The 22,420-nt window shown below is 42.6% G+C and overlaps 2 long non-coding RNA genes across 2 annotated transcripts in view; both read left to right on the top strand.

The window, feature by feature from the left end:
- LOC116270752 overlaps positions 1-22,420 on the top strand; it is a 65,842-nt gene that overhangs the window by 7,014 nt on the left and 36,408 nt on the right. The window lies entirely within an intron of this gene.
- LOC116270753 lies at positions 10,965-16,358 on the top strand. The gene is made up of 3 exons (XR_004178947.1): positions 10,965-12,662; positions 14,438-14,496; positions 15,750-16,358. It is a non-coding gene; the product is annotated as an uncharacterized LOC116270753 (long non-coding RNA).

Here is a 22,420-nt window from a genome sequence, read left to right on the forward strand (position 1 = left end):
AGCTATCTCTGCAGCCTGGTTATCTAGAACACAAGTAGTCTAAATCCTCGAGTGGCTCCAACAATGGTAAATATTGGGGGAGCTGCTTCATATAGCACAAATCTGTTTACTGGGAAGTTGCTGGTTCAGCATTTCATGGTTCATCCCTCTCTGATTAGCTTCCTGGCCCATATTCCCTTGGATTAGGAGTTTGGTGGGATCCTTAGCCATAACATTCCTGAGTTACAGAGAATGTGTATCAGATCCCATTTTCAGAAATGTCCTTGCTATAGATAACAGACAGTTATCTGCTTATATCTTGAGAAATAGTAGTGTAAGAGAAAGAAGATTGGTCTGAATACTGATTAGAATATAAATAAGTTCTAATCCTAGTTTTACTATTAGGTAACTACAGCTTTAGGTGCATTATTTGATACCTCTTCCTAATCTTTAAAGATATTAGATTAATTCTCATAGATGCTATGATTTTATGATTACCAGAGTATGAGATCCTTTTTAAAATCCAGATGGCAAGGGCAAGAAGAGCAGATGTTGCCTGACACTTAGAGGAGAACGCCCTGGATATGAGTGCCTTAATCACATGGACTGGGTCTCACTTATGTGGGAATACCATGGGTCCAATAAGGACTGAACTGGACTAGAAATGAGAACACCCTGGATACGAGTGCCTTAATCACACGGGCTGGGTCTCACTTGTGTTGGAATACCATGGGTACAATAAGGACTGAACTGGACTAGAAAAGAGGATAATGATACCTTCCCCACTTTCTTGAAGGAATGGAATAAGCTAAGTTGAAATATCTTTGAAAATCTATAAAGCATTATCTCTAAAAGGTGCTATTTTTAATCAAGGAGAAGGTGTTTAGATATAATTCTTCCATGGCAAATTATAAATATGCCATCTTTAATGTACTGGATACTTATCTTTGAGTTACTTTTTCAGTGGTGATAACGGCTTTGCATTGAATCGTTTATAGTCTTTCCACCAGTTCTTCTTGGGATAAATAGCATACACTTGAAAGATGGGTGATTTTGAGAAGGCTGCATGAGACCATGAAACAAAGCAAAGCTGACTAGCCTAAGCTGAACTCTAGTCAGTGACTCATCACTAGTTTGTCTAATCATTTAGGATAGCAAACTAAGCACAGGCTTATGTATGACAGGAATGCAAAATCCCAGGTCAAATTTTGGGCCCCAAATTTCATGAAGTATCAATGTGATAAATAAACCTTTCTCTTTACCTCCTTCTCCCCCTCCTAAAACAATTGCAGAAGTATGCAGTGGGCCTAGCAGCAGTATGTGTGGCTGATTTGGAGGGGGTACTGAGTTGACTAAAAGATCAATGTGAGTCAACAGTGTGTTGTGGCTGCCGGAAAAAGCTGATACAATCTTAGGTTGCATTATGAGAAGTAGAGTGTGCAGAACACAAGGAAGACGACTATCTTACTCTGTTCTGTGCTGACCAGAGCACACCTGAAATTAATCTAGCTCTGGGCTAGATATGCGACATATAGATCATCTTGAATATGCAGAAAAGAGAGATCTAACAACAACAACAAAATGTTAAAGGCACTGGGAACATTTATTTAGCAAAACAAGGCAAACAAACTCAGGAAGGATATTGTCACTTCATTCAGATTTCTGAAGGGGCCACATATAAGAGGTTTTTATTTGTTCCACATGTCCATAAGGAGAGGAGCTGGAGTCAATGGATAGAAACTAAGGGAGGAGGCTGGGCGCAGTGGCTCATGCCTGTAATCCCAGCACTTTGGGAGGCCGAGGTGGGTAGATCATGAGGTCAGGAGTTCAAGACCAGCCTGGCCAACATGGTAAAACCCCGTCTCTACTAAAAATACAAAAATTAGCAGGGCATGGTCGCACGTGCCTGTAATCCCAGCTACTTGGGAGGCTGAGGCAGGAGAATTGTTTGAACCAGGACCCGGGAGGCAAAGGTAGCAGAGAGTAACAGTGAGCTGGGATCATGCCACTGTACTTCAGCCTGGGCTACAAAGCGAGACTCTGTCTCAAGAAACTAAGGTAGGTGTATTTCAGGCCAATACAGTTATTTTCATTAGGTGATGTCAAAAAAAAAAAAAAAAAAAAAAATGATGAGTTCTCATTCATGGTGTTCAGGTATGGTCCAGATGACCACTTGGTGGGAGTGTTGTAGAAGATAGTCATCAGATGGGTAGTTGAATTAGAGTCTCTGATTTCTGTATGTTGCTGTAACATGAACCAAGAAAATCTTAGGGATGTCAAATCCAAAGAATCATAAATAAGCCATAGAATAATACAAGACAGTTTGGTATTTGATGAAGTAAAAGTCAGTAAGTGTGAGCTTACTGAAGAACCAGATGATAGGAAGGTTTTATTATTAACTTTTTTAAAAGTGTGTTTGGGTTTGGTTGGATTGGGTTTAAAGGAAGCACTTTATTGCAAGAGTATATGGACCCTAGTTTCTGGAACCTAATGTGAAAAGAGTTCTACTCCCAGAATCTGGGGATGAAATAACTATCTCATGGTTGCAAAGAGCAATTTCAAATTGCAAGTGGTTGTATCTGGGGAATCATAAGGGGACAAAAATGGATGGGGGTTAAGAGATCAAGTAGGTACACAGCCCAGGGGTGAAACAAGTGTATAGAAAGAATTATGTATTTGTTAAGTTAGGCCAAACAGACTCATGTTCTGTACTTCATCATCTGCAGATAATTGGCTTCTTAAAATACTTTATACTGAAGCAAAGTAGATTATGTACTCTGAGAAGCTATAAGGTGTACTAATGATTCATTGTGGAGGGCTTACAGTATTGTAATAACTGACCAGGTTCTCTGTCCCAGCAACAAACTCACCAATGGCAAGTTCAGCCCCACCTTAAACACTAGACTAGTTCTGCCCTTAGTCCCAGAACCTGAGTCCTACTTCAGATCTCAACCTTGCTTGCTGCTAGCCCTGCCTGAATTAATGTCCCAAATCTAATAACTAGTTTAGGGCATTAAACCTTTTTGTGACCGGGCATGGTGATTCACACCTGTAATCCCAGCACTTTGGAAGGCCAAAGTGGGAGGATCTCTTGAGCCCAGGAGTTTGAGGCCAGCCTGGGCAACATAATGAGATCCCATCTTATAAAAAAAAATCAGCTGGACATGGTGACATGTGCCTATAGTCCCAGCTACCTGGGGAGCTAAGGTGGGAGGATAACTTGAGCTGAGCCCAGGAGGCAGAGGCTACAGTGAGCCGTGGTTGTGTCACTGTAGTCCAGCCTGGGTGACAGAGTGAGAACCTGTCTCAGAAAAAAACAACAACAAACAAACAAAAAACAAAAAAAAAAACCTTTCTGTGCTCTAAGTTCAGTAATTTAATCTTGAATCTCTTGTTTCCTTAAACTCAGGTCTCTTTCTGATATCTCAGTGCACAGCCCCCTTTTAAACTTAGCATTGCCAAAGACTTGAATCTGGAATCTGAATTTTGTGTCCTGCTGCCTCTTTTCTGTGAGTTGTTTTTTGGTTTGTTTGTTTTGAAATGGGTTCTTGCTATATTACCCAGGCTGGTCTCAAACTCTGGGACTCTCGCTATTCTCCCATCTCAGCCTCCCAAAGAGCTGGGACTAAGGAGTACACCACTGTGACTGGCATGTCCTGCTACATCTTGCCAGACTAACATAGACTATTTCCTAGACTGCCATTCGTAAATCCCAGAGCCCCAGAGCCCCACCTTTGGGCCCCTGTGAGTGCAACAATTACAGCCTTCGGTTCTAAGAATCAGGAATCCCTTCATTGTCCGAATCCTCTCTTACAGTCTCATGTTTCTCTCTGATCCCAGTAAGTTGGTCTGACCAAACATTCTGCACCTAGGGAGCCAAACTGATACTGGCCTGTGTTGGAGCAACACACTGAAGGCCCTTTGCTATACTCAGCCTCTGAAGTCAGTAGCCAAAAAGAGCTTCTTGCTGGACTTCCAGGCCCTGCATCTGGGCAACACAGCCCCACTATGTACTTGTCCTGTCCAGACTCTGGAAAGAGTTAGTTTCAGTAGTCCATGGCAAGCTGCGCAGTTTGCCTTACACATGTTGAGAATAATTTAACATTTATTCTCTTAATTGCTTAGATGTGTTTTTTGTTTTTGTTTTTGTTTTTTTTTGTTTTGTTTTGAGACGGAGTCTCACTCTTGTCGCCCAGGCTGAAGTGCAATGGTGTGATCTTGGCTCACTGCAACCTCTGCCTCCCAGGTTCCAGCAATTCTCCTGCCTCAGCCTCCCAAGTAGCTGGGATTGCAGGCATGTGCCACCATACCCGGCTAATTTTTGTATTTTTAGTAGAGACAGGGTTTCACTGTGTTCACCAGGCTGGTCTTGAACTCCTGATCTCAAATGATTCGCCCGCCTTGGTCTCCCAAAGTGTGAGCCACCGTGCCCAGCCCACTGCCTAGTTTTGTAAACAAATATTAAATGAACCAGACATTGGGGTCAAACATGAATAAGTCATATGGTGCTTCTTCTCATAATTATGATAATAATGCCTTCCATGTCTTGAGCACCTGCTGTGTGCCAGGCACTGTGCCAGGCCTGTAAGTGACAGACTTTATAGGGGCTGGAAAGTGCATTGCGAGGGGTAGGGGGAAAAGCCGGATAGTTTGTGTTACATACATAAGGCTGCAAACACAGCACATGGCTAGTGCTTAATAAACAGTAGCTATGTTTACAATATTATGTGATAACATTACCAAAAGTACCGTGCAGGTCCAGAGGTGGGATAAACAGTAGCTGTGTTTACAATAGTAGGTGATAACATTACCAAAAGTACCGTGCAGGTCCAGAGGTGGGATAAGCAGTAGCTGTGTTTACAATAGTAGGTGATAACATTACCAAAAGTACCGTGCAGGTCCAGAGGTGGGATAAAACAAATATCTGAGCCAGAGGGATGTGTGGAGGGCACAGGAAGGTCAATCAAAAAGAAGGAAAAGCAAGACCACAAGCAGAAAAAGATAGCCATTGCAGAGTAGCTAGTCTATCTGGAACACAAGAGTAGATAAAAGGCCGCATTGAGACAGCATATGTGCAGCAGATCTAGAGAGTTCTAGAGACGTGCGTGCTAATGAGAGGACCGTAGCCATAAAACCCTTTACTGTAGTCACAGGAGAAAATGATTGCATGAATTTGTAAAAACCGGAAGGATAAGACACAAGCCTGAAAATTATTCAATTAAAGGAAGGAAGATTGCAGACTGCTTAGTCACCTGAAGAGAGAGACTAGAGCTTACAAAATGAGAGGAGATGATTGCATCACTTAAGTGAGCATTGATCAAGTACTTGGCAGGACAAGTGGAAATGTTTTTCTTTTAAATAATTCAAGCCTGCAGGCTTCCAATTCAGTTTAAGATAGTTTGAGTCTGCTATATATAAATGTGGATACTGTTCCAGTGGTAAATGAGTAGAATTCAAAGGAGGAATAAGTAAAACGTATTATCTATGTTTGACTAAGAGTACATGAATAAAGCCCTGGTGGTAAATACACAATAGCCTCCATTTGAAGATGTATAAGAGAAAGGAAATACTATTTGCTTGTTGACCTGGATTATAATGTAATTAACCCATATTATTCTAGTATAATCAGAGAGAGTCAAGCCTGATGCTCCAAAGACATTTCTGTTTCTTACATTCTGCTTCTATCAGATAGACTTAACTCAAAATCTATGACAGACTCTCATGGCTGGTTGCTCATATTTCTCTCAGTATTCTCCTGAGTTAATCAGTACAGAAAGTGGCAGGGAACCAAATGATGTTAAAAGAGTATTAAAGCTATAGGCATATAATATAGGATTATATAGTAACGATACTGTTTAACTGATCATTTTTCTGTTCATTGGGAAGCAGTGTTCTTATTTTATTAGAAGCAGCATGGTACAGTAGCAAAATCATGTTTTTTAAGTTCTAACTCTGCTATGTATTAGTTATATAAGTTACTTTTTTGAACTTTCTTTTATTCTTCTTTATCATGAAATGACAGTACTTGCTTGAATGGTTGCTTGAAGGATTACATGAAAAGCAGGTCTGGGAAATAATTAGCAGTCCAATGCCCAGCTCTCAGTAGGGGCTCACACATGTTAATTCTCCATGTCTCCCCTACAGGAAAGCCTCACATGAAGTTGCCTAAGGAGCACAACCCCTGGAATAACCTTAGTGTTGGTTAATCAAGAAACTGTTTTTTTTTTGTTTTTTTTTTTTGAGGGTAGATTTTACTTTTTAAAAAACAGAAATTAACTCTGAGCTAAGTTAATGGATGATCAGGTTAGAGATGTTCACAAAGTGTGACTGTGAAATAATTGGCTTCTTTGTTGGGATTGTAGATGGACTCTGAAAGCAACTCCAACACAGAAGTTCCAGAAAAGTGTTAAAGCAAAAACAACATTTTTGGAATCAGTTTTGGATAGATAAATTCTTGTATGCTTACACTTCAGCTTTGTTACTTTATAAGCACACTTCATTTCCAGGAAGAGGTGATGCAAACAGAATTGATAATAGATACCAGTGGAGAGTGAGGAGAAAATAAAACCAAAGAAAACATGTAGAGGCCATCCCACTGACACAGAGCCTAATTGAAATATTTTTAAATTCTTTCTTTAGATACAACTCAAGCCTGGTTGCCAACAATTTCTAACGTCTCATTTCTGAATCTATATTATATTCTCTCAGAGCAAAGCAGTCTTCAGCTCAGTATACCATACGTTAAAATAAATGTATCTTTGTCTTTGCTAATATCCTTGAGTTTCCAAGACTTACAAACTTAAGGCCGATTCTTTATTCTTACATTAAACTTGTTACTGTTATTCCTGTTTGTGAAATGTCTTGCATCCTGCCCCTTCTCCAGTCTTACTGCATCCACCATCATCACCTGCCTACCTGGATCTTGCCTGCATCATTGTATTAGCAAGCAAGCTGTATTAGCTAGGAAGCTATTTCTCCTATTTCAGTGTGTTTGTCTTTTAGTAGAGCCTTTTCAGCGTAATAGTTTAAGATTAATATTAACACTCCCATCTTATGTGTATATTTATTACAATACCCAACATTGATGTATAGGTAATTGTTTATAAGAGAATCATTAATCATTTATGTTTCAGAATTTTCTATTAGATTTTGAGATATTTGAAAGCATGAACTATTTTATTAATCTGTCTCAGTAGTGCTTAGTACGGGGTCTTGCATGTAGCTGTGTCACTTCAAACAAGTTATTTAATGGCTCTGCCAAAATTTCTTCTTCTGTGAAATGGGGATAATATCTTTCTCAAAGGATTGTTTCGTTAAAAGAGTATGTATATATGTGTATCAAAAGGTAGTATTTCTATTATAGCTTTTCCATATGTTCTTTTTTTTTTTTTTTTTTTTTTTTGAGACAGAGTCTTGCTCTGTTGCCCAGGCTGGAGTGCAATCGCACGATCTCAGCTCACTGCACCCTCTGCCCTCCAGGTTCAAACAATTCTTCTACCTCAGCCTCCTGAGTAGCTGGGATTACAGGCACGTGCCACCAGGCCCAGCTAATTTTTTGTATTTTTAGTAGAAACGGGGTTTCACCATGTTGGCCAGGCTGGTCTTGAATTCCTGACCTTAAGTGATCGCCTGCCTAGGCCTCCCAAAATGCTGGGATTACAAGCATGAGCTGCCGCACCTGGCCACTTTTGTGTTATTATAGCTCTCAAAAAAAGTTACTGCTTTCTGGCCGGGCGCAGTGGCTCATGCCTGTAATCCCAGCAATTTGGGAGGCCAAGGTGGGTGGATCATGAGGTCAGGAGATCGAGACCATCCTGGCTAACACGGTGAAACCCCATCTCTACTAAAAATACAAAAAATTAGCCGGGCGTGGTGGCGGGTGCCTGTAGTCCCAGCTACTCAGGAGGCTGAGGCAGGAGAATGGCGTGAACCTAGGAGGCAGAGCTTACAGTGAGCCAACATCACACCACTGCACTCCAGCCTGGTCGATAGAGCAAGACTCCATCTAAAAAAAAAAAAAAAGTTACTACTTTCTTATTTTAGGCAAACTCCTTTTTCCTTACTTTTTTTTTTTTTTTTTTTTTTTGGTGGTAGGGTGTCATTCTGATGTCTGAGCAGGAGTGCGGTTATGCTGTCTCGGCTCCCTGAAACCTCTGCCTCCCGGGCTCAAGCCATTTTCCCTCCTTAGCCTCCCAAGTAGCTGGGACTACAGGTGTGTGCCACCACGCCTGGCTAGTTTTTGCATTTCTAGTAGAGATAGGTTTCGCTATGTTGCCTGGGCTACTCTCGAGCTCCTGGACTTAAGTGATCTGCCTGCCTCGGCCTCCCAAAGTGCTGGGATTACAGGCATGAGCCACTGTGCCTGGCCCAGTTTCTTGTTTTTATCTTGTCTCTCCAATAAGAGTGTTAGCTCCTAAAGGACAGGGACCATCCTATATTTCTTTCATATGCCCTGCTATACATGGCATAGTTCTGGGATTTTATTCATTCATTTAATAAACATTTCTTAATGAATATTTAATGTACAATAATATGCCATGGAATATAATAATTAATAAGACAAGGTCTTTAATAGTGTTGAGGTACTTCCATTCTAATGGGAGCTAGAGATACTAATATTTAGTATTTCACTTAGTGCTATGGAAGACTTTGTAGCAGATGATTAATATTCTCAGATCTATTAATTACATAAATCTGGGATCTAAGCAGAGTATGAGCAGGGTGAGTGCCTGGCAATAAGGGCTCCCAGTCTGCAGCAGTATCTGAGGTGAGACATGATAAAGGACTGAACTAAAGCCCTAGAAATGGCGTGGGGATGGATTCAAGAGCCACTCTGGAATTGAAAATCAAAGGGATTGTGATGACTCCAACATAGAATGTGAAATGTAGAAGACAAGGACATTCAGGATGATTCTGGCCTCTTGCCTCAGCATTGGCTTAATAATATAAGCCATTTAGGAAATAAGAGCCATGAGAAGAAAAAGCCAGTTTGGACATTAAGATGCTCCTGGGACCTCCAGAAAGAGATCCCTGTGAATAGCCAGAAATTCAAGCCTGGGGCCTAAGGATTGGAATTTGGACTAGAGAGAGAGGGAAAACTGGAAATTTTAGCAAATAGTGGTTGTTGAAGCCATGGGAATAGAAGAGACCAGGATGTGGAAAGATGAGAAGTATAAAGTACCTGAGACAGAAATGTACAGAGAAGTTAGAGGAGATGCAGGAATCAGCAGGCCCCCAGTGTCAGAGTGTCCAGCAGTATTAATGCTGCAGTGAGACCAATTTGTAATTATGTGTTGCATTCAGCATTTGTGAGAGTATTGAAAAGGTGGTCCCTGGCTCAGTAAATAGTGATAAGAATGAATTGAATAGGGGGCAAGAAAGGATCTTTGAAGATGAAATAGGGCCTTTTTTTTTTGACAGGGTCTTGCAGTGTCACCCAGGCTGGAGTGTAGTGGTGCAACTACAACTCACTGCAGCCTCGACCTCCTGGGTTCAAGTGATCCTCTCGCCTCAACCATCTGAGTAGCTGGAGCCACAGGTGCATGTCACCGAGTCCTGGCTAATTTTTAAATTTTTTGTAAAGACAAGGTCTCAAGATCTTGCCCAGGCTGACCTCAAACTCCTGAGCTCAAGCAATCCTCCTGCCTTGGCCTCCCAAAGTGCTAGGGTTATAAACATGAGCTGCTGTGCCTGGCCTGGGCTTTTTAAAAATGAAGCTTTCTTGAACATTTTTTGTGAGAAGTGGGAAAAAGGCCAGAAGAGAGAGAGAAAGCAGTATCTGTTGTGTTCTAGGATATGGGCTGACCCCTTCACATGTTTTATGTTTAATCTTCATTATCACCTTATAAGCAGGAGTGTCCTGTCCACTGGGCATGAGACAGCATGGTTAACTAACTTGCCCAGAGGAGTCAAGAATTGTTTGACTACTAAGACTAAACTCTTTCCACTACATGTGGCTGTTTCCAGGCTCTTATTCATCTCTAATCCTTCACTAAAGAAAGGGGATAATTTGTTGGTCTGGATACAGAAGAGGGTGGAAAGGTTAGTGGGGCCAAGGTCACTGTGGACAAACTGCATGGGAGGAATAGGGACACTGTCCCCATGACAGGCGGCAGGATATAAGAAATAAACTACACACAGTAAGACCTAAAGATGGAAAGCTTCCCTAGAGATGAGAACTAAGGGAGCATACTGGAGCCTTAGCTGGTCATTTCCTAAAAGGGAGGGGTAGAGGAGGGCATTATGCAGAGATCAGGAAACACTCGATAATTGACTACTAGAAATCATAACTGGGGCCAGGTGCAGTGGCTCACATCTATAATCCCAGCACTTTGGGAGGCCGAGGCAAGTGGATCACAAGGTCAGGAGTTTGAGACCAGCCTGGTCAACACGGTGAAACCCTGTCTCAACTAAAGATACAAAAAATTAGCTGGGCATGGTGATGCTTGTCTGTAATCCCAGCTACTCAGGAGGCTGGGGCAGGAGAATCGCCTGAACCCGGGAGGCGGAGTTGCAGTGAGCCGAGATTGCACCACTGCACTCCAGCCTGGGCGACAGAGTGAGACTCTGTCTCAAAAAAAAAAAGAAAAAAGAGAAAAAAATCATAACCGAAGGCTGTATGGTGTCCCAGCACTTTGGGAGGCTGAGGCAGGTGGATTGCTTGAGTCCAGGAGTTTGAGACCAGTGGGCCAACATAGTGAAACCCCATCTATACAAAAAATGCAAAAATATTAGCTGGGTGTGGTGGCACACACCTGTAATCCCAGCTACTTGGGAGGCTGAGGCAGGAGAATTGCTTGGACCCTAGAGGTGGAGGTTGCAGTGAGCTGAGATGCGCCACTGCACTCCAGCCTGGGCAACAGAGCGAGACTTTGTCTAAAAAAAAAAAAAAAGGGGGAGGTGACCAGGCTTGTGCTTACACCTGTAATCTCAGCATCTGGGGAGCTGAGGTGGGAAGATCACTTCAAGCTGGGAGTTTGAGACCAGCCTGGGCAACATAGTGAGACCCCATCTCTACAAGAAAAAAAAAATGGGCAAAAAATTTGAACAGACACCTCACCAAAGAAGATGGCAAATAAGCGTAGGAAAAAATGCTTAAGATCATGCATCATTAGGGAATTCCAAATTAAAACAACAATGAGATACTACTGTACACCTATTAGAATGGCTAAAATCTAAAACATTGACAACATCAAATGGTGATCAGGATGTGGAGCAACAGGAACTCCCATTCATTGCTGGTGGGAGTCAAAACAGTACAGCTACTTTGGGAGAAAGTTTGACAGTTTTGTATAAAATTAAACCTACTCTTGCCATATGGTCTAGCAATTGTCCTTTTGTATTTAGTCAAAGGAGTTGAAAACTTATGTCTACACAGAAACCTACACATGAGTGTTTATGGCAGCATTATTCACAGTTGCTAAAACTTGGAAGCAACCAATATGTCCTTCTGTAGATAAATCAGTGAATAAACTATATGGTACATCCATATAATGGAATATTATTCAGTGCTAAAAAGAAACAAGCTATGAATCCATGAAAAGACATGGAAGAACCTTAAATGCTTATTATTAAATGAAGTAATTTGAAAAGGCTATATACTATATGATCCCAACTATATGTAATTCTGGAAAAGGCAAAACTATGGAGATAGTAAAATGATCACTGGGTGTCAGGGGCTTTGGGAGGAAGGGATGAGTAAATAGAGCACATGGGATTTTTAGGGCAGTGAAACAGTACCATATGATACCATAATGATAGATACATGTCATTATACATTTGCTAAAACCCATAGAATATACAACACCAAATGGGAACCCTAATCCAAACATATGGACGTTGGGTGATAATGATGTGTCAATGTTGGTTCACTAGTTGTAACAAATTGTTTGTTATGCAGCACCACTCTGGTGCTGGATGTCCATAGCAGGGGAGGCTGTGTGTGGAGGCAGGGGGTCTGTGGGATAGCTCTATATGTTCCACTCACTTTTGCTGTGAACTTAAAATGCCCTTTAAAAGTCTACATAGGCTGGACACAGTAGCTCATGCTTGTAATCCCAGCACTTTGGGAGGCCGAGGCAGGTGGATTACTTGAGCCTGGGAGTTCGAGACCACCCTGGGCCACATGGTTAAACTCCATCTCTACAAAAAAACACAAAATTAGCTGGGTGTGGTGGTGTGTGCCTATAGCCCCAGCTACTCAGAAGGCTGTAGCAGAGGATCACCTGAGCCCTGGAGGTGGAAGTTGCAGTGAGCTGAGATTGCGCCATGCACTTCAGCCTGGATGACACAGTAAGATGCCATTTCAAAAAAAGTCTATGTAAAATAGTTGAGGGGGGAAGGATTGGGAAATCAGTATATTGTAGAAAAACTATGTGAAAATATTTTATGTTTATATAAAATTAAGTTCCATTCCCTAAAGAATAAGGGATAAGATATAGAAAAGCTCCAGATTCTCAAGATGATGGAGAGCACCCAAAGCATTCTTTTTCTATTTTATTTTATTTTTTTAGAGATGGGATTTCACTCTGTCTCCCAGGCGGGAGTGCGGTGGTGCGATCATAGCAGAGACTACAAGTGTGTACCACATGCTTGGCTACGAACCTGAAGTATTCTGATGCAGTGGAGAGAGTGTAGAACTCTGGAGTGAAGAGACCTGCCTGGAACCCTGACTTTGTCACTAGGTGATTCCTATAATCTCACTAGGCCTGTTTTCTCAGCTGGAAAATTGATTGATTTGTGGTATCTGAAGTGCCTTTGAGCTTGGGATATCCATGCTGGTGTTTGGCCACAGTACAACATAGTGATTAGAACACAAACTCTGGAGTTAGAATGTTTAGGTTAAACCTCAGCACCTCACACCCAAGCTATGTGACTGTGGGCAAATTATTAGCCTCTCTGAGCCTCAGTTTCTTCATCTGTAGACTAGGGATAATAATGGTAAATATCCTGCTGGGCAGTTGTAAAGATTCAATGAAAAAATAAATCTATAGGAAGTGCCTGACACACAGTAAGTAGAAGATAAATATAAGCTATTATAATTACAAAGTGTATATGCTGTTATTCTGATACCCTTTTGCTACCGCTGAGAGCACACTACTCTACACCTACATGTAGTTGCAAGGAACAGGAGGTAAATGGAATTAACCAATTGGAGTCTGCCAGGTTCCCCATTTGGGAAAGGAATGAAAGGAATCTTCAAAGATCTGAGTGGTCAGGACCTCTGGGTTATGACTCAGCTACAGTCAACTGCCAGATTTTCCCACAGCTCAGTGGAAAGTCACTGAAGACTCTGTTAAAACAGTGCCATCTTTCCTTCAGTGTTTCTCTGCTAGGATGCACCGCTGACTCTGAAAGTCTGACCATATTTTTGTCCTAGCAGGCAGAGGGATCTAAGCAGGCTTGGTCGATTTTTCACCCAAAATGTCTCCAACTGTTTCTGCTGTACTGATGATGTCACAAGGCTCAAGCCTGTAAGAGTTTATTGTCAACCCCACTGCAGGGCATCAAAGAAGAAAAGTTTCGGGTCTGAATTGTTTTTCCAGGCAGAAACAATGATGTAGTGACTATCATAGGTTATTTCAGAGTTCAGAATCTCATGTCTCAATTCCCCTTGGTGCTCTCTACCTTTCTCTGTGGATGAAATTAAGATTATGGATGATGGCCGGGCACGGTGGCTCACGCCTGTAATCCCAGCAATTTGGGAGGCCGAGGCGGGCAGATCACCTGAGGTTGGGAGTTTGAGACCAGCCTGGCCAACATGACGGAAACCCCGTCTCTACTAAGAATACAAAATTCGCCGGGCATGGTGGCGCATGCCTGTAATCTCAGCTACTCAGGAGGTTCAGGCAGGAGAATCACTTGAACCCGGGAGGCAGATGTTGCGGTGAGCCGAGATCGCACCATTGCACTCCAGCCTGGGCAACAAGAATGAAACTCCATCTCAAAAATAAAATAAAATAAAATAAAATAAAAAATAAGGTTATGGATGCCACCTTGAAAGATAGTATAATCTTTCACACCTTGAAAGATAGTGATAATCACTAATATTTTTTTAAGTTTGCTCAGATTGCCCCAGTAGAAGCTCCATCTCTTAATGTAATTGTCCACAGTTTAAACAGAAGTGGAAACATCCACATAATTTGCTTATAATTCTAACATCTTTTGAAATCTTCTTAGGTCCTCCCTCAAATTTGAGTTCAAGAACACTTTTTATCAACCTGATTAAATGTTTCTCAATCTTCCTCTTTCTAGCCTTGCAGAGAAACCTCATGGCCAGATCTACACCATGATGTTCAAGTAACAGAGGGGCTAGTGATCTGGGACAAAGTGCCTTTTCTTTCTTGTGTTTCCCTTCTTAAGAGTAGAGATGCCATGGTCCAAAGCTGGTCTGGAATTCCCCCTGCATTGAGGTCTACCCAATATAAGAATTGATTTTAAACCTAAATCTCTCACCCAGGTGTGAATTCCTTATGGCTGCCCCAGGACTGGATACTGGATGCCATTCAACAAACACTGGTTTGTATTACACCCCTCTTAATTGCATTTTAGTGGCCTTGGCACCTCCACTCTGAGTGTTTCTCCCTTTGGCCCTCCTACTTCTCTGTATACCTTTTTGTCTTCAGGTGGATCACTGGGATCTGCCCTTTGCAGAAAAATCTACACTGTGGTACTTGAAATGCCATGATATACATCTTAAAAAAAATTTTTTTTTGAGAAAGAGTCTCCCTCTGTTGCCCAGGTTAGAGTGCAGTGGGCACAATCATAGCTCACTGAAACCTTTAACTCCTGGGCTCAAGCAATTTTCTCACCTCAGCCTCTTGAGTAGGTGGGACTACAGATGTACAACTACCATGCCTAATTTTTTTTCTTTTTTGTAAAGACAGGGTCTTGCTATTTTGACCAGGGTGATCTTGAACTCTTGGCCTCAAGTGATCCTTCCACCTTGGCTTCCCAAACATCTGGGATTACAGCCATGAGCCACCAAGCCCAGCCATGATATACTTTTTTTTGGAGAGGGGGAGACCTAGTCTCATTGTATTGCCCAGGCTTGAGTACAATGGCGTGATCTCGGCTCACTGCAACCTCCACCTCCCAAGTTCAAGCGATTCTCTTGCCTCGGCCTCCTGAGTAGCTGGGACTACAGATGTGAGCCACCATTCCTGGCTAATTTTGTATTTTTAGTAGAGATGGGGTTTCACCATGTTGGCCAGGCTGGTCTCGAACTCCGACCTCAGGTGATCCACCCGCCTTGGCCTCCCAAAGTGCTGGGATTACAGGTGTGAGCCACCGTACACAGCCAATATACATTTTTTAGATGAAGAAATTGAAGCCCAGAAAAGGTAATTGGTTTTCCCAAGGTCATATAGCCACCCACTCATTAACAGAGGTCAAGCCCAGAACACTGACTTCCCTAAATCCTGTTCCATAGTCTCGCCTTTTTAAAAATATGTATTTCCAAAGTAGGGGTTAGGAGGAATGGAGGGAATGAAACGCTCACCGAAGAACGGATAGGGCTAAAGGAAGGATAGAACCCACACAAGGAAAGAGTTCTGGGTAGGCAGAAGGCCTGGGGAAACAGTGAGTATCTGGCTGTGGACAGAGAGAGGAGGTGCCATGGGGTGAGGAAAATCGCCACAGAGAGAGTTGAGAGACCACCACCACCACATATTTGGCCTGCTTGAAAATCTAACTTGGCCAAACAGATAAAAGTGCCCCTCCAAATCTTATTTCTACAGCTGTGACTTAACTGCTGCTTATCTTTCCTCCAGGAGATTCCTTGGAATGAAACCAATGGGAGTCCAGGGTTTGGGAGAGTCTCATCAGAGCAGATGGGCCAGCAGCAGCCAGAACGCTTGTTGCCTTTGGCTGAGAACACTATCCTGGATCTGACTATCTTGTGAGCAAACCCCAGCAGGCTCAGCCTTAGGCCTGAGTGAAGTTGGCCTGCTTCTCCTTGATGGACCTTGTGTACTCTCACATCTCCCCTCCCCTCTTTTGCATGTTGAAAATCACATTCTCAGAGCACTCTTGAAGCTAAAAACCATATTGCCCATTAGCAGCCCCAGAAGGATGGCGTCTTAGTGCTTTTGGTCCCTTGGTATATTTGCAAGTGTACTGCATGGAGGGTCAGGAGGCCTGGTTCTGGTTCTTACGCAACCACTAATTTTCCCTGAAGCTGTAGGCAAACTGTTCATTCCTGGGCCACACTTTCCCTAGCTATAAAGTTGTTTATAATAAGAATAGCTTTCATTTAGGAAATTTTTACTGTATACCAGACAATATCATTGAATTCTTTCAACAATCCTATGGCATAGGCACTTTTTTTTTTTTTTTTAAACGAAATCTTGCTCTGTCACCCAGGCTGGAATGCAGTAGTGCTGTCTTGGCCCACTGCAACCTCTGCCTCCGGGCTCAAGCAATTTCCCTGCCTCAGCCTCCCGAGTAGCTGGTATTACAGGTGTGTACCACCATGCCCGGCTAATTTTTATAATCTTAGTAGAGACGGGGTTTCACCATGTTGGTCAGGCTGGTCTTGAACTCCTGGCCTCAAATGATCTGCTCACCTCAGCCTCCCAAAGTGCGGTGATTACAGGCATGAGCCACAGCCCCTGGCCAGCATAGGTACTATTGTTGTCCTGCTTTACAGATAAGGAAGCTGAGGCTTAGAATTTTTATACCCTAACTATCCTATTTAAATTACCAGCCCTTACCCATGGCCAACACTCCTTTCTCTGCCTTATTTTAGCCATAGCATTTTTTTTTTTTTTTTTAAGATAGAGTCTCACTCTGTCGCCCAGGGTGATCTCGGCTCACTGCAAGCTCCGCCTCCCAGGTTCACACCATTCTCCTGCCTCAGCCTCCCACGTAGCTGGGACTACAGGCACCCACCACCACGGCGGGCTAATTTTTTTGTATTTTTAGTAGAGATGGGGTTTCACCGTGTTAGCCAGGATGGTCTTGACCTCCTGACCTCATGATCTGCCCGCCTTGGCCTCCCAAAGTGCTGGGATTACAGGTGTGAGCCACCACGCCTGGCCAACCATAGCATTTATTACCACCTAAGATGTTACATATTTTACTTTTTGGTTTGCCCTCTCCCTCTGTGAGACTGTAAGCTCCATTAGGGAATAGATTTTTATCTTTTTATTCCTGTTGTTATTGCTCCTTTGCTGTGTCCCCAAGACCTAGAATTGTGCCTGGGTCATGATAGGTACTCAGTGTTGGTTGAATGAAAAAAGTGAGTGAATGAATTCTTGGTAAGAGTAAACTGGTATAGGTTATATGGAAGTCAGTTTGGCAATAGTAATACTTAACACGCGCTAACCTTTGGACCCTGCAACACCAGAACTAGGAATTTATCCTATAGATGATGTATTCATGCGTCTGCCTAAAACCATGGGTATCAGGCATGGTGGTTCATGCCTATAATCCTAGCACTTCGGGAAGCCGAGGCAGGAGGATCACTTGAACTCAGGAGCTCAAGACCAGCCTGGGCAACACAGTGAGAGTCCATCTCTACCAAGTATATAAATAACCAGACATAGTGGCATCTGTCTGTGGTTCAAGTTACTTAAGGGGCTGAGGTGAAAGGATTGCTTGAGCCCCAGGAGTTGGAGGCTGCAGTGAGCCATGATCATGCCATTGCAGTCCAGCCTGGGTGACACAGCAAGACCCTGTCTCAAAAAAAAAAAAGACTAGAAACAAGATATTCATCAGTTAACTCATTAAACAAAGTGTGATAGGTCCCTCCAGTGGGCTTCTATGTAGAAGTGGAAAAGAAGGCAGTAAATCTGCATGTGCTGATACACAATAACCTAAGAGAGATTAAGTAAAAAAAAAGCAGTGTAAAATGGTGTATCACTTCCTTTCATTTGTATGAAAAGAAAAAGTATGATAGATTTTCAGATGTACTTGTTTATGCCTAGACTCTTTCTAGAAAGAAAGCTAAGAAACAAATAGTTGCCTCTGAGGAGGGGACAGAAGTTTTAGGTTGGGATGGAGAATATCCTTTTACTGAGGTATAATTCACAAACCATATCATTCACTCATTTAAAGTGTATAATTCACTTTATATGAGTGAATTACTTTTGGTATATTTTATTACTTTTAAAGATTATGGTTTAAATATATATAACATAAAATTGGCGATTTTAACCCTTCCCTTTCCCTCCCTTCCCCACCCACTTTTTTTAAGAGACAGGGTCTCACTCTATTGCCTAGGCTGGAGTACAGAGGCAGATCATAGCTCACTGTAACCTTGAACTCCTGGACTTAGGCAGTCCTCTTACCTCAGCCTCCCAAGTAGCTGGGACTACAGGCATGCGCTACCACACCTGGCTAATTAAAAAAAATTTTTTTTGTAGAGATAGGGTGTTACTATTCCCAGGCTGGTCTCAGATTCCATAATCTCAAGTAACTCAAGTGATTCTGCCACCTCGGCCTCCCAAAGTGATGGAATTACAGGCGTGAGCCATCACATCTGGCCTATCCCTTTTTAAGTATATAATTCATTGGCATTAATTACATTCATGATGTTGTACATCCATTGCCACTATTTCCCAAATGTTTTCATCCCCCAAACAGAAACTTTAACTACCATAGTGTAGTCTTTTATAGTATTTGATTTTTTAAAAATAGTACATATGTATTACACTTTTTATTTTTAAAACTAATTTTAGGCCAGGTGAGATGGCACACATTTATAATCCCAACACTTTGGGAGGCCGACGCAGGAGGATAACTTGATCCCAGGAGTTCAAGACCAGCCTAGGCAACATAGCGAGACCTCGTTGCTACAAAAAACATTTTTACATTATCCAGACTTGGTGGCACATGCCTGTAGTCCCAGCTACTCGGGAGGCTGGTGAGGGGATTGCTTGAGCCCAGGAGTTTGAGGCTGCAGTGATTGTGCCACTGCACTCCAGCCTGGGCAATAGAGCAAGACCCTGTTTCAAAAATATAAAAGAAAATAAAATATTTAAAAATTAAAATGCATTTTAAAAAGAAAGTATAACAAGTTTAGAAAACTTAGTAACTTGCCTAAGATCGCACAGCTCATACTCCATAGTAGCAACCACCAGTTTTATTATAAAGTAATAAAAATTCTTACAAAGAATGACGTTTTAGCCATCTTTGTGGGTGTTATAAGGGACTTTGGGTATCATCTAACCCCTTCATTTTACAACTGAGATAACAGATTCATTGAGGTGAGATGGCTACCCCAAGTCAGGAATCCCATCGGTAGCAGGCTTCCTAATCCAAGGGACAGGATTTAGAGTAGGTCACAGAAGAGGTCTTTTGCTCTTTGACAAAACAAGTAGGGTTTGAATCTCTCCTGTCCCAAAATGAAATGTAGGAATCTCTTTCTTGAGATTTTTTTTTTTTTTTTTGAGACGGAGTCTCGCTCTGTCGCCCAGGCTGGAGTGTAGTGGTGCGATCTCGGCTCACTGCAAGTTCTGCTTCCCGGGTTCACGCCATTCTCCTGCTTCAGCCTCCCAAGTAGCTGGGACTACAGGTGCCTGCCACCACGCCCGGCTAAATTTTTGTATTTTTACTAGAGACAGGGTTTCACCGTGTTAGCCAAGATGGTCTTGATCTCCTGACCTCATGATCCACCTGCCTCAACCTCCCAAAGTTGAGCCACCACGCCTGGCCAGATATCTCTCATATGTCCCATGCACCTGTACTGTCTAGTAGGAGGGAATGGGCCCACTGCGCCCTGATATTATTGTTTCTGTTTATCTGAAACCATGCAGCAAACCTTCAGGGCCTATCTCAATTTCTACTTGTAAGAAAATTTCTCTGATTGCCCTACCACATCCAATTTCCACCTAATTCTTATATACATTATTATTTGAAACATGTAATTAGCCATCAGAGAATGATGTGAGGCATTTTATAGCTGTATCCATTTATGAGTCCATTCTGCCCACTACTGTAAAGCTCCAGGGAGGCCAGAGGTGGGTGATTGATTCCTGCTAGAAGATCCCCAATAGATGGTTGTTGGTTGCTTGGATTAATTGAGCTGTGCCTTTCTGAAAAAAAACCCTATGATTTTAGATATGAGTTATTCCAAAGGCTTCTTTGCACCTCCCTGCAGAGCAACATACTAGGTCACAGAACATTGGAATTGGTGGACATTGTGGCTGTCCCTCAGTTGCTGAGAACCAAGTGTGACCCTTCCCTGTTTTTCTTACCCTGGCATTAATTACACCTTCATTTATGTGATTGTTTGATTACGGTTCATCTTTTCCTCCTCCCTTCCGCCCCCAATAGACTAAAAATTCCATGAGAACATAGACTGTGTCTGGCTTGACTCATCATCATATCTCCAGCACCAAGCCTGGCACATAGTAGGTGCTCAAGAAATATTTGTTGAAGGACTGGATGAATGAATATAGCACCTTATTTTATAGATGAGGAAGCAGAGGCCCAAAGAGGTTAGGTCAGTGGCAGAGCTGGGACAAGAAGGCAAGTCTACTGGTTCCTTAGCCAGCGTTCTATTTTCCTCTGTATCCTCTCAGCATTGGAGTTGGAAAATCTTGGAACCTAGTCTTACCCTTTTATTTTACAAATGGGAAACTGAGGCCCAGAGAGGGGAAAAACTTACCCAAGGCCACAGAAAGAGGCACTGGCAAAGCAAAGCCTGATACCTAGGTCTCCTGACTCCCAAGCTAGTGCTCTTTCTTTGTAAAAGCACAGAAAAAAACAAAGCTGAATTGGGCTTCTTGCCAAGCCCCTGCAGGAGGTCACATAGCTGAGCAGCTCTCAGAGTTCCTTGTCTATTCTTAGCCTGAACTTTTAGTGACTCTGGTCTTCAGCAGCCTTTTTCCCCTTTTTTCCTTTGCATTTGGTCTGTTGTGTATATGTAGTGTGTGTTTTAAATAAATGGTGCTACGTGTAGGAAATGGGCTTCAGCACAGTCCTGCTACAGAGGCCCTGGAAAGAATAAACGTGAGAGAAGGGGCCCTGAGAAAACAATCAACTTCCCTTCCTCTGAAGTGACCCCAGTGTCCCAGAGCCACCCCCCTCTGCTGCTTGTCACAACACAACTGCCAACAGAAGGTTAAACTCCTCACAATAAGAAGGAAATCAACAGAAAGAATTTACAAGAAGGATTGGCTGTTAGTATTTGCCACTGAAGCCTCATTTTGATGAAGATCAAAAATCAGCTTTTCCTAAGCTGTGGTCCCTCTTCTAACATACACTTTGATTTCCCACCAACAAGTCATTTTTCAGTCAGTCACCAAACATGAATGAAAAGACCCTTCAGACACAGTTCTAGCCTCTCAAAGCCTACTGCTTTCTCTCCTTGTACAAATACTTGCTCCAGAGACATACAAGAAATTTAAGCAGCTACTGACCTCAGGTTACTTGGAAAAGACAAGAGACACAGAGGATAGAAGGTAACTAATGTTGCCCTTGTACAAAATGACCAATGAGAACAGCTCTACATCAAGTTCACATGAGGCAGAGGTTGCTCTGGGCTAAGCTAGGTCAAGGAAAATTCAGGAGAGCAACTTGAACTGGTCTTGTATATCAGTTATCTATTGCTGTGTAACATACTGCTCCACTTTGTGTTTTAGTTGTCTATTTTTTTTTTTTTTTAAATAGAGATAGGGTCTCACTATGTTGCCCAGGCTGGTCGTGAATTCCTGGGCTGAAGGGATTCTTCTGCGTCAGCCTCCCAAAGTGCTGGGATTACAGGTGTGAGCTGCCACGCATAGCCTAGTGTCTATTCTTGCATGACGAATTACCTTAAAACTTAGTGGCTTAAAAGAATAAATATTTATTATCCAACAGTTTATGTGGGTCAGAATCCAGGTGTAGCTCAGCCAGGTGCCTCTGGCTCAGTCTCTCATGAGGTTTCAGTCAAGCTTTCAGCCTGAAGGCTCATCAGAGGGTAGAGAAGAATCCAGTTTCAAGCTCACTGAAGTGGTCGTTGGTAGGCCTCAGTCCCTCCTGACGCAAGCCTCTCCACAGGGCTGCTTCAAGACTTGGTGCCGGCTTCACCAGGGTGAGAGGTTTAAGAGAGGAAGCGTGACCAAGATGGAAGCCACATTCCTTTTGCAACCTAATCTCAGAAGCAATATCCTATCACTTTTGCTGTATTCTTGTTATCAGCAGTGAGTCACCAAGTTCAGCCCACATACAAGGATGTGAATACCACGAGGCAGAGATCATGGGAGCCATCTTAAAGGCTGCCTGCCATACCTGCCAGATGGATAGAATTTAAATAAGGCATAGTAAGCATTCTAGTTAGGGAACTGGAGATTTGAAAGGTTTGATTGGGGATGATTTGGTTGGAACAAGACATCTAAATAGGAGGGTAGGAGGTAACTAGAGAGGTTAACTGGGCCCAGATTGAACTGGGTTTTCAATGCCAGGCCAAAGAGTTTTAGAGTTATGTGCCACATAACACATCTAATGGTGGTCCCAT

This window comes from Papio anubis, chromosome 16 (genome assembly GCF_008728515.1).
Source record: "Papio anubis isolate 15944 chromosome 16, Panubis1.0, whole genome shotgun sequence".
Taxonomy (NCBI): domain Eukaryota; kingdom Metazoa; phylum Chordata; class Mammalia; order Primates; family Cercopithecidae; genus Papio; species Papio anubis.